Source organism: Perna viridis, chromosome 5, assembly GCF_037379345.1.
Source record: "Perna viridis isolate PV_CMFRI_1.1 ecotype Kerala chromosome 5, ASM3737934v1, whole genome shotgun sequence".
In the NCBI taxonomy this organism is placed as follows: domain Eukaryota; kingdom Metazoa; phylum Mollusca; class Bivalvia; order Mytilida; family Mytilidae; genus Perna; species Perna viridis.
The window spans coordinates 22,890,384-22,903,449 of NC_142449.1; the positions used below are offsets into that span (position 1 = coordinate 22,890,384).

The 13,066-nt window shown below is 34.6% G+C and overlaps 1 pseudogene across 1 annotated transcript; it reads left to right on the forward strand.

The window, feature by feature from the left end:
* Positions 1–6,603: 6,603 nt before the first annotated feature.
* Positions 6,604–10,800, forward strand: LOC148616554 (glutathione S-transferase 3-like; annotated as a pseudogene). The gene is made up of 5 exons (XR_015922235.1): positions 6,604–6,874; positions 8,056–8,148; positions 8,963–9,087; positions 9,415–9,520; positions 9,971–10,800. The product of XR_015922235.1 is annotated as a glutathione S-transferase 3-like (transcript).
* The last annotated feature ends 2,266 nt before the right edge of the window (positions 10,801–13,066 follow it).

The window sequence follows — 13,066 nt, forward strand, 5'->3', positions numbered from 1 at the left end:
AGGCATAATCATAGGGGCATACCCGGCGTTCGCCCCATAAAATTGGAACAAATATTTGTTATCTTTTGAAATCTTGATTTTTTACAACTCTACCCCCCAAAATGTTCCTGCCTCGCTTCGCTTCTCGACCTTTAATCCAATTTACGCCCCCCCAAGCTCCTCCAGCAATGCTAGAGGTTGTCTGGCAAGCTATTTTCTGACTTGGTGCCATGGAGGAACGGAATTCCAACCTCTTACGTTGTAGGAGTAGCCACAAGCCTGAAATTCTGGATCTGTATCGGGTATGACAGACTTATATAAAAACAATAACCTAATAACTATATTCACTTTATTAACCCTACTTTTAACATTGACCCAAATAAGTATGAAACAAATATTACAATATATATATATATAAAGTAAACAACCCTGTTACGCTGATTGATTATCTTCAATTCAAATTAATATTGAGTATCAGGACGATTTTTAACGTGCTTTGAAATTCCCCCGACAGCTGAAACTCCTGTAGTGCTTTGTGTTCCTTGATGTCGAACTTTAGAATCTTTTCATTAAACTGTAGGAACTCGAAAATAGCTATGTCTGCCAAGCCCAGCTGAAAGAAAAATATAATTGTTTTTGTATATTTTCTCTGTGGCTACTTTTGTAAAACCATGACGGAGACAGCTACAGCTAGGTCAAATGTTGAGTAAAACTAAGCCAAAAGTTGGATATTATCTCTAAGTAAGCCCCAGTTGTTCACATAGTATTACACTCATGACTTAATGTATATACTCCTGCTTTGTTGTGTATCGCTCTGGATTAATGGACAAACTTATCCGTCTTTATGTGGTTTGTGATGCATATTGTTGACTTCTCACAGTGTGGGATGATAGTCTGATACTGTAGAAATTTTAACATGTACTTGTAAAATAGATTACTATGCAGCTTTTGCTTTTTTCTCTAATTTAAACAATAATATTCACAACACTTAAGGACACAGGAAATTGAGTTAAAATGTACTTGTTTCTGTCAATATGAGATTAAACCTCATTCTGGGATGAAGTACTATTAGCAATGTTTAAACTTAGTCAAATAAATAATAGACTCTTTCGTGTTAACTATGGGATAGTCGATGAGCACGATGAACATGCTCAATATATACTTCCGCGAGGAAAATTCGTTTTATCCAAGCCATACCTACTGGAAGTATATATTCAGCATGCCCATAGATTTAACACGAAAGGGTCTATTGGCTTATGTACTTTTATCCAAGAGTTTGGTTAGAGTTAGCATGTTTTATCAATGAATTTTGATCTTTTTGTAGATATGATTTCCTTATTCAGTTATCTGCATCTACAATTATACGATTTTCTTTTTCATTTAAACGGATTTGATACTCAGTCTTGTTTAAGACTTCATTTTGTTTATTTGCATGTAAATTCAACTCATTTTCCCTTACAGGATAGAGGCGTCTACACCCACCTTTTTGGTCTCATGCAAATCACGATCAAAAAACAAAATTTTGCTCAGTTCGGCGCACATCATTCAATGTTTCTACAACGGCATCAATTTGGGCGCCTTCTAATTTGTTCTTCCCTGTAAATCCTGAAAATCATCATGGTTGTGCCAGATTAGACAAGAAGTAGATTGATATACTAATTTTAAAACAAAATCGTAAAGGTTCGGCCATTAGGCCCCTAATACACATCCCAGAAAGTGTCTTCATCCACCCTATAGGTAAGTCTTGCGTTAAAAGTATTTCTCTTCTCTGATGCATTTTACATGTTAAACACAGAGATTTATCGGGCGGCATGTAATCTAAACGAGGATGGAGTGAACTTTCATAATCGAGATGAACCTATTCGTTTTCGTTTAATATGCCAACATACGGAATCATTTTTTTTTTCATCACATTTGCCAAAATTGAAAAAAATGGATTTTGGTTCTGTTGTTTCTGTTTGGAAATTGTCCGATGATTTTTAATGTACTTTTCGAAAAATCTCTTTTACATCTTTTGAAAGTTATACTTGCCTTAAGCTACTTTCACTATACAAGTGCTACGTGTGATGATGTATTCAAACTGTAAAATTATGTCTCTTATCTCTCCCAACAAATGAATGGTTTTAAGTAAATATACCCTTTCGTGATAACTGCGGGTTGGTCGTTGAGCACCTCAATATACACTTCCGCGAGAAAAATTCATTTGTTCTACACCAAGCCCTACCTTTCAGTAGCATACTGCACACATGCTCATCAATTACCCCGTAGTTAACACGAAAATGGTGTAATGGCCATCGCCATGGTTTTGACATATCATATAGTTAAACATAACTATAGGATAGTAAGACATACGAAGTTGGTCAGCTAGGTATCTATTGATAGCCCCAGATTGATGAATCATTGTACCATCAACAGCCAGGACAGGTAAATCTCCATATGGCGTCTCTGGTTAAAAAAAGAACATGAATCTTTTACTAAACCATTATTCTATTTGACATTGGCGGGTCCAGAGGTACTCCTACAACGTAAGAGGTTGGAATTCCGTTCCTCCATACCCCAACACCAAGTCAGAAAATAGCTTGCCAGACTCTCTCTAGCATTGCTGGAGTAGTCCCTTTTTATTGGAGAATTTATATAAGAATAAGAGATGTGGTATGATTGCCAATGAGTGAATGAGACAGTCATCCACCGAAAGCCAAGCAACGGTTTCAATGATGGGCAAAACTCATACCATAAAGTAAGCTGTAGAAGGCCCTAAACAAATGAAGTGAAACTATTCATAAAAGACGGAAATCAACATAATTTATAAAAAAAACTTTAACGAATAATAACGAACATAAAAAAACAAAGACAACCACTGGATTACAGGTTCCTGGCTTGGGGCTGGCACATAAAGTATGTGACAGGGTTAAATATTTTGTGAGCGTGCAGTCCTCCCCCTAACCTAGCTGGGACAGTTGTGGAAAAATACAACAAAAAACGAACTATATGTATAAAAATCTGTTGAATTCGGATTTAACTCTCGAGATCGATTCAGAATAAAAACATTTTTTTAAACAAACAGGACAAAAGGCAACAATGTAAATGCAGGCAAAAATATGAATAAAAGCACGTGAAAATATATCATGAAATGTCTGAGTAAAACAAGTGTTATTTAACAAGAGAGAGACAGTGTTAAAACCATTAAAAAAACATAATTCAAAGACTTAACAATGATACGATGAAGATAACCCTTACGGATAAGTTTTTTCAGATATTTTTCCAGATTCTGTTTAAACTTTCGTGCTTTATTTATTACATTACCATAAAAACTATAGGATGTGAAATCCCATTTTTTTTTAATAAAGTTAAGACAAGTACAGCCAAACTTCAGCATCAAATCTTTATATTTATGGAAAAAAATAGTAAAACTTTTAACTAATATATGGTTAAGAGAACATTGATTCAACAATTTGCCGGTAATACGGAGAATCTGTTTATTTAAGTCTAAAACACCGATACAAACACTGGTAGATCGAACAAGTTGAAATATACTTTGTGTATACACCGTGTAAACACACATATCGAACAAGTTGAAACATACTTCATACATATTGACCAAACTTTATGACAAACGTGATGACTTTTCATTCAGAATTGTCAACTTTCCTTTCATCTGTGGCAACATCCCTTCAGCACCTGCGTATAGAGTGTTTGTATCATAGCTCATACGTTATGCCAGAGCTTGCCGAATCTACACAGACTTTTTGTATCGCACTAGAACTCTAACAAATAGGCTTCTGGAACAGGGTTATATAGCTACAAGATTGAAGTCATCACTACAGAAGTTTTATCTGCACCATGAAAACTGATTTATTCAACAGGTCATAGTTTTCCTTTCCTCGTTTGTCCACCTCGAACTTGACTTTTTATGAGTAACTCGGCGGGTGTTTCTAGAAAAGCAGAGGACGTTTACCCTACCGGTGAACCTGGTCCATGCTCCCAGTTTTTAGTGAAGTCCGAGTTGCTCATTTGCTTTTATTACTTTGTATGTATAATTTTAGTTATTTTATGTTCTTTGATGTGTATGTCTGTTTCCCATGTTTGGTCCTTGTCCCTGGATTACATTCTTTTGATTTCCGCTAGAATCATGGTTCCCTTGATTACTCTTTCAATCAGATTTCTCTTACAGTTTTTGAGTTATTAGTATAAGGGGCATATAAGCACATTTACTTGAATTTTAAATCGTTAAAACTCCCATCCAGTTGTTGTTGCCATAATGATTTGTAAGCCCTTATGTTGAAGAGTGCCATTTAATATTGTTTCCACACTTGCCCCAGTTGAACAGGGTTCAACATGCTGTGGTGGTATTATGCTGTATTAAACTTTTTATTGAAGTTTGAAGATGGATTAATGGTCGTCAAATAATGATAATGCATAATTTTTATCTTTCTTGCAATATTACATTCACGTTTAGTTATCTAATGAGGAGTTATGGGCTTCATATTTTCATGGGCCCAACAATATTATTTATGTTTCAAGTATCACATCGATGAAAAATTTCTAATTTTCAAGCATAGAACAGATTGAATTCTTATTTTAATATTAGTCGCCACCATAAGATACAACATCTAAAAATATATACAATAGTTTTTGTACTGGTACATTTTGTTTAACTAGGATAAATACGAAAGCCGGTAGGTCTCATAATTAAAAAAGAAACCTTATTCGTTATTAAGAACAAATTGGTCGTTACAACGAATTATTCGTTGTATTAATCAGTTCTATCCTCTTTTGGTCTTTCTACTTAAAAAAAAGGTAATTTGTGGATTCTGAAAAATTATAGAGATCTTCTGAAAACCCTCAATGCTAAATAATTATCAGAATATAATAGCCTCAATACCTATGACTTTTCAACCCTTTGTAATACAATGCTCTAGAATCAAAAACAGTTTTTACTCCAAAAAGACGGTACACCTTAATACAAAAACGTAGTACTTGGTAGAAATTCCTCATACTTTGTGAAAAAAAAGGATTCTAAATCATCTTCCAAATATACAAGGGTAGATGTTGAAAAAATGCTGGAATTTTTATCGAAACATATTTGTCCAGTTGTTTTTTTTTCAACAGACGGTCGGCATTCTTATGGGAACAAATTGTGCTCTGCTACTCGCAGACCTATTCCTTCATTCTTATGAGGTTGACTTTATAGCTGATTTTATCCAAAAGAAGAAACATGCTTTGATCTCAGTTTCTGCTGTATAATCGTTTTGGTAATTTTATCCATTACATCTACCCAGAGAACTTAAAATAAAGGACACTACAGACACTATCAAGTCAGCATCATATCATTACCTACACTTAGAGACCGATAGAAACTGGAAAACTCGTGACACAACAATACGACAAACGCGATTACTTCTCATTCCGTCAAATTTCCTTTCATATGTGACAAGATCCCTTCAGCACCTGCATGTGGAGTATTCATATCACGACACATACGTTATACTAGAGCTTCAATGCTAGTCATAGCTACGCGGGCTTTTTGTACCGTGCTATACTTCTTAAATTAGGCTACTGGAACAGGATTATGTTGCTACAAGATTTAAATCATCTCTAGTGAAGTTTGATGGTCATCATCATAAACCTGTGGATCGTTATGGTGTATCCAACTGCACCATGAGAACCGGCGATTTGTCCGTAGTTTCCCTTTCCTCTTACTTCTACCCTGGGCGTGACATTTTATGAACAATTCGGTGGGTGCTTCTAGAAATGCATAGGGCGCTTACACTACCGGTGCACCTGGTCCATGTTCTAAATTTTAAGTGGAGTCCAGGTTGCTTATTTACTTTTGTTTCTCTGTAGTGTTATTTTTGGTTATTTCGTGTTATTTGTTGCGTGTGTCTGTTTTCCTTGTCAAGTCTTTATTCATGGAATATGTTCTTTTGATTTACGTTCAGATCTTGGTTCCCTTGATTACTCTTCAACAATATTTATAACGAGTCATTTATCACCGATTGCATTTCTTACCGATTCTAACGTAGTTTCAGAGACGCGTATATTTTTACGTATTCATCGATGGTCGTGATTTTCCAACCGAAACAAACCAGAGACGGTTTGGCATAGGCATATCCATTTTTCCCTCTGAGGTATACATGTGTAATACCACTGACCAACGAAAGAGGCACTAAATGAAACTAAATGAGACGTGTACAAAGTTTAATTACTTCAGTAATCAATGCTAGTGTTTATTTCTTTTTTTTTTTTTTGTAAATCACTTGTTTCCCTTTTAGTGAATACTCATTTAGAAGGACCAGTATTGAGTGATTTTCCATGGTAATAATTATAGCCTTTTTAAAACAGGAGAAATAATGGTACTAAATTAACATAAGATCTAATGACATGAGTAAAATACATACACACTGATCGAACTACTTCAATTGCTTGTAAGATGTCGAAAAGGATTGCCATAATAGTAGTTATAGTATCTATATTATCTCATAATTCAACGAGAGTTATAACGAATTGATTTCGCAGTTTTTTTTTTTTTTTTTTCATGATGACTCCAAACGGCTACCGTAGTAACATTTATTGATGTTTACTAGCCGTAACCCGTTATATATTTTAACCTCGATATTTTGACTTCCTGGCTCAAATTCAGAACAAAAATATATATTACTAATGTTGTCCATTTGAACTCTATATTCTCCAACTTGATTTGCATTTGCTGCAGGGTAAACTGAATACACACCATGCCTCCTTACAAACTGTCATATTTCAATGCCTTCTCACAAACTGTCATATTTCAATGCCCGTGGTTTGGCAGAACTTGCTCGACTGATGTTTGCAGCGTCTGGCACCCAGTATGAAGATGAAAGACTGGAACTAGGCGAACCTTGGCAGACGTTTAAACCAAGTAAGTAACTGGTGCATGTTGATACGAACAAGATTAATGTGTTTTAGCTCACCTTTCAGGAGGCCATGTGAGCTATTGCCATCACTTGGCGTCCGTCATCGTCCGTCGTCGCCGTTAACAATTTAAAAAAAATCCTCTCCTCTGACACTGCTTGACCAATTGGAACCAAACTTGGTATGAATGTTCCTTTGGGGTATTCTGCATAGAAATGATGTGCGAATTTTTGATTCGTCGAAAAACATGGCCGCAGTTACCAAAAATAAAACATAGGGGTCAGGCAGTAGTCTTTCGCATATATCTCCTAAACCGTTAGGTTTAGCTAAATTCTGACGGGGTATAAGTGTTCAGCATGATTAGATCTATCTGTGGTCAAATCTTGGTTTTTATCCGTTAAGACATATTGGAGTTATTGCCCCTTTTCAACGATTTTTACTATTTTTAATGTTATTTCTTTCAAAAATCTTCTCCTCTTACATTACATAACCAATTGAAACCAAACTTGGTATGTATGTTCCTTTGGGTATCCTGCATAGAACTGATGTGGGGATTTTTGGTTTGTCGTAAAACATGGCCGCCGTTACTTAAAATATAACATAGGGGTCAGACAGTAGTTTTTCGCATATATCTCCAAAACCGTTAGGTTTAGCCAAATTCTTTCAGTAGCTGAAATGATCTATATTATTAGGACTACAAAAGTCTTAAGGGATAAAAGTTGTCAGACGCCTCCTTGTAAGAGTTATTGCCTTTGAAAGGGGAAAATGACTTTTTTAACAGTTTTCAGTCAATATCTTGAAAACTATGATAGATTAAAAGAAACTTTCAATTGTTGAAAAGATCTTATGATAAGTCCTAGTATCAAAGACTTCTTGAGGCAAATTTCAATCAGGTGAGCGATTCAGGCTCCTGGGAGCCTCTTGTTATTCTGTCAGTTTCATTTAATTTTAAAGATACATTTGTGTAATGGCTTCTCTGTGGTTAGCTTTGGTCGGGTCTCGAGGTGTTGAAAAAAATATTGATTTTAAATGTAATCGCAAAGGGAGAAAATCCTACTTAAATGTTTTATATCAAGCATGCAGTATTACCCCTGAACCACTCAACGAATTTGCTGAAATTTTATTGGAAGTGAAGACATAATTTTTTATATTTAACTGATTGAAATTGTATATTAAACAAAATTACAGAAACACCTTATGGACAGATTCCAGTTCTCACGGTTGATGGAACTATGATACACCAGGCCGGAGCCATCAATAGATACCTTGCCGACCAGCTTGGTACGCGTCAGAATATTTAATCTTTTAAGCTATATTTTGATGATATATTTTTTATTTGGATATTTGAATTAATTTTTGCTTTATGAGGTACTGTATATCATATTTCGGTTTATCAGCGGAATTAATTTTAGGTAACAATAATTGCTTAATTGCTGTGGTGCATCCCGGTGTCTCCCCCCTAAAGATTTAAGAATAGTCTGAACGATAGGAATGTTATTCACTTGTGCTTAATAATGAATTTACAAAATAGTTGAATAAAAATATCAATTTCTAGGCTTACTTAAGAGATAATAACACTTTCGAAAATTTTCAATTTGATAAGGTGTTGAGCTCTCTCCGATGCACCCTCCCTATGACTTTACTCACATGATTGGTACAATCTAATTGCTCGGATACTCGACAGGTCACAAAAAGGCACTATTGTGTTACTCTGTACTCGGGTAATTCCGACTCCTCAGTTTATCTTTTATATCCATTGTGCTTGATGTTAAACGATGATTAGACCAGTTTAAAAATATTTGGTATAAGCAATACCCCACACTCGAGGTGAGTACGCTACCATCGATCATGAAAATATGTATTGATCAAAGAAATAAATTGAATCAAATTCTAATCATCTAGTTATGAAAATAATATTAGCTTAATTGGTATAATTGGTTCTTGTATTAGATTCTGGTCACGTGTTCCAACTGTTCAGGGTTTACCCTCTGTGGTCGTATGAAGCTTCGCCATTCGTAGCATTTTATTTAGTATTGATCTCACATTCAATTGCATTTGTTATTCTTTTTACACTTTAACAGTCGATGCATTTTAGGATTTTCTGGTAAGGACAGACTAGAAGGTGCCCGTATCGATGCTGTAGTTGAAACGTTAATGGATCTGAATCGAGAATTATGGCAAATACTGTTTCATGATCTCGAGAGTGATGAGGCGAAAAAGGTAAATGATTAAACAACCTACTGTTTTTTAAGTGCATGTTGTTCACGACAGCTAGATATCCTAACCACGAAGGACAATCAGAATTCCACTACTACCCTTTGGCATAAATATGGCGAACCAGAGATTTCCTTTCATTTAATTCTTGCGATCTTCCGTCCATTTCTTGTATAATTGATCCCTCAAGAGTATTTAGAACTGGCATTTAAAATTTAGCTTCAAATTTAGTGCACGATTCGTACGAATTGTAGAGGTATAAAATCGCATACCAAATTAAGGGAGGATAGGTAACTGTCTTCAGTTACAGAAGTATTTTTTATATTCTCACAGGCTGAGTTGTTGAAAAAAGTAAAGGAGTCCTCAATGGAGAAGTTTTTTTAAATACGTTTCTGATTTGCTGAAGAACAACGGGGAAAGTTTAATAGTTGGCTCGAAAGTAAGTTGTCAACAAATACATCATTAACCAAACCATTTTTGGTCTGCAAGTTGTGTTCGAAAATTTTAATTATCTTCGAATTGACTTATTACAAAACTTAAATGAAATTTTATTTTAATTCATTTTGTCACAGCAATAATTAAAACTATTTTTTTATAATGTTATTAATCCTAGCCAAAACCCGACATACTGAGATAGAATCCGAAAATCTAGCTACAACAATTCAATAACACAGATAATTGGGAGCTTTATGGACGGATATAGAGATTTTGAAAAAAAAGGACGTTTAAGAGGAGGTACAGACTATTATTTGATGTTCCCGCCCCTGAAAAAAATGCATGAAATTAACAAAATATTCTAACGAAATGTGTGTGTGTGTGTGTTGGGGGGGGGGGTTCCAACACATGGACCCACCACTTGACACTCATATCTGTAAATGATTTTTTTCAGTTAAGTATGGCTGACATTGCTGTTTTTGACTTTCTGGACTACATTAAGACGATTCTCAAGTTCGACGTTAAAGACCAAAAAATACCGGAAGAGTTTTATGACAAAGTTGCAGCTAATGAAAGAATAGCAAAACACTTGCAAAATCGACCAGTAACGAAATCTTGATTATGAATAACATTTTTCATTCTCATTTCTACCTGCATTTTTTCTTTTTCACTGATCCTGACAATGTTTCTGGGTTTATCCTACACAGAAGTAATTAAGTAGCTGTCTTTGTAAGAATCATGCAAAATCTAAAAAATTGATACACCTAAAAAGGCTACATGTTTTTATTTTAGTAATTAACTTGTTTTATGGGTCTATATTATGAAATGTGTAATTATTCATTCATATCTATCTGCTCTTAAGAGATAATCAACGTTAAAATTCCAATTTACAGTGCATTCTACACAATTTTTATCTCCTATGAGCTCGGGTTATACGAAAAACCAAATGTTAATTTCTGTTTACTGAAGCATTTTAAACAAAATATCAAAAATGAAAAATATGTAGGCTTTCCAACCAAGTATCACATTTTGCATGATTCTTAGCTGGAATGCTACTTAAATAAAAAGCATTAAAATGACCCAGATTCCTCTAATTAGTTATGTAGATTTGTGTCCATTTTTGTATGGAAGCTGCCATAGACTAGAATCAAATTGGCTACTTGTATTTTTCGTTGCGCACGATCTTTGTTATTTTAACAGTAAATCTTCCAGAAACTCCATGCTTATTATTAAAAACAAAACTGGTAAAATTTATACATGTATCAAATAAATCTGCAAAATATATATGATTTTGTTGACATATGCTAAAAAATGCGAAAATATGATACAGCACAGTAACCGACAAAGCAACACACACCGTCTTCCCTAGGATCGCCACTAAAGGCTGGATCTTTCACTTAACTTGGTGCATTTGGCGAAAGATACACAGAAATAAAAAAAAAGATCTAATTGAATACATAGGACAAAAGGTATGACTTCAGATACATTTTCAAAATAAAAAACTATATTGAAGAACTTAACATATGCAGGCATAAGTGCTTATATATTCACTAATAACAAAATCTTCATCACTAGCCTTTCCGTTTTTTGTCAAGGAAGTCTATTTATAGACTTAACTTGGGCAACTAAATTACGTAACCAGGGTAGACATTTCCACATATAACTACCAAAATAACACTCCGCGGGTGATTCTCCTTGCATAGTTTACCTACAGATATCGCTCCGCCGAGTAAGTATTAATTACAGTGCCGGATCCAAGGGAGGGTGCATGAGGTTGGCACCCCTCCTTTTTATTAGAAAATTGCATGTGTGACTAGTTTGATCACTGGAATTTAACTTCTGTACATAAAATGCAAGCACTGTGTACATATATGTTAATTACTACATGTACATGTATATAAATAAAATAAAATGGTAAACACATTTTGCATGTACATACATGTAGCAAACAATGAAGTATTTAAAATAGAAAATAAGCAGAATTGTTACATTATTTTGATTTCAAAGCAGAGACATAAACAATGTTTCTATTTCAACGGTAAGAATGAAATAAGGCCATGTGGCATAATCATCACATTCAATAAGTAATCTTGAACTATCAAAAAGGGGGTTTATCCAATGAAATAAAGTAATGTCCCTGGCATGCAGATGGACACAGGAGCCTTGACATTACACATACATGATGGGCACTTGTACATGTTCCTAGAAAACTTCCACACAGACCCTAAACCTTTATCTCATACCCTATATCACGCCCATAGACCTATATTGCATACCCTATATCACACCCCTAGACCTGTATCACATACTGTATATCACACCCCTAGACCTATATTGCATACCGTATATCACACCCCTAGACCTATATTGCATTCTATATCACACCCCTAGACCTGTATCACATACTGTATATTACACCCCTAGACCTATATCACATACCGTATATCACACCCCTAACCCATTTCAAGTACCGTATATATCACATCCACAGACACATGTATTGCATACCTCATATCGCACCCTTAGACCTATATCGCAAACCCTATATCACACCCCTAGACATATATTGCATACCATATATCACACCTTGCATAGAGCACAATTGAAGTACATTTTGTATAGATAAAATATAAGAAAGAACGAATATGACATGCAAAAATCTGTTTGATATGCGATATCAACCCTGGACCTATATCATCCTGTGGGCCCGTGGCCCCTGAGTTGATATAGGAGTCTCCTGTTGATTTTGCATGTGATACAGATTTTGGCATGTACTATTCAGTATGGAATTTAAAGAAATAGTAATACAATGTACATGTGTATTATATCCATGTATAAGTCATAACTGATTATTAATATGGTTCTTTTTAGTACATTGTCAAGATATACCAGATACATTTATTTAGAATGTAAATCATAAAGTAAGAAACATGACACAAGAAAGACACAGTCAATTATGTTAGAAATTCTATGTCCATGAAAGTGCATTGAAAATGTGTTGGATATCAAAGCTACCAAAAGTAGACCTTTTGTAAGAGCAGATTTTCATGGACATTCTTACATGTATTCGTATACTTTGTACGTACACAATTATTTGAAATTTTCAGAACTGGTGATAGGTATGCTGTTTTTTGTTGCTAGTAGAGAACAGTGTTGTCATATTTCTTAGCAAAATTTGCAGTTTACATTTGTATGTCTGTGAACAAGATATTTACACTGAAAACTACAAAAATACATGTACTCTAACTATGGTTACTGGAATATGCAGTACAGTATCAATTAAAAATTTCATACGTGAAATTATGATATTTGTAATATAGTAATACATATATCTAATTTGTTTTCTATTTTACAATGTGACATTAATTGCTCATAGGAAAATCAACATTCAAGGATTGATCCAGAAATTTTGAAATGGGGGTCCAAACATCATTATAAATCAGCAGGTAGCTAAAATCATACATTGAAGAAACCCTAAAGCAATACCCATAGCAAGCTTTCCATTTTCTGTATTTAGAAGGTCTTTGTCTGGTAAATGAAATGACTTTAA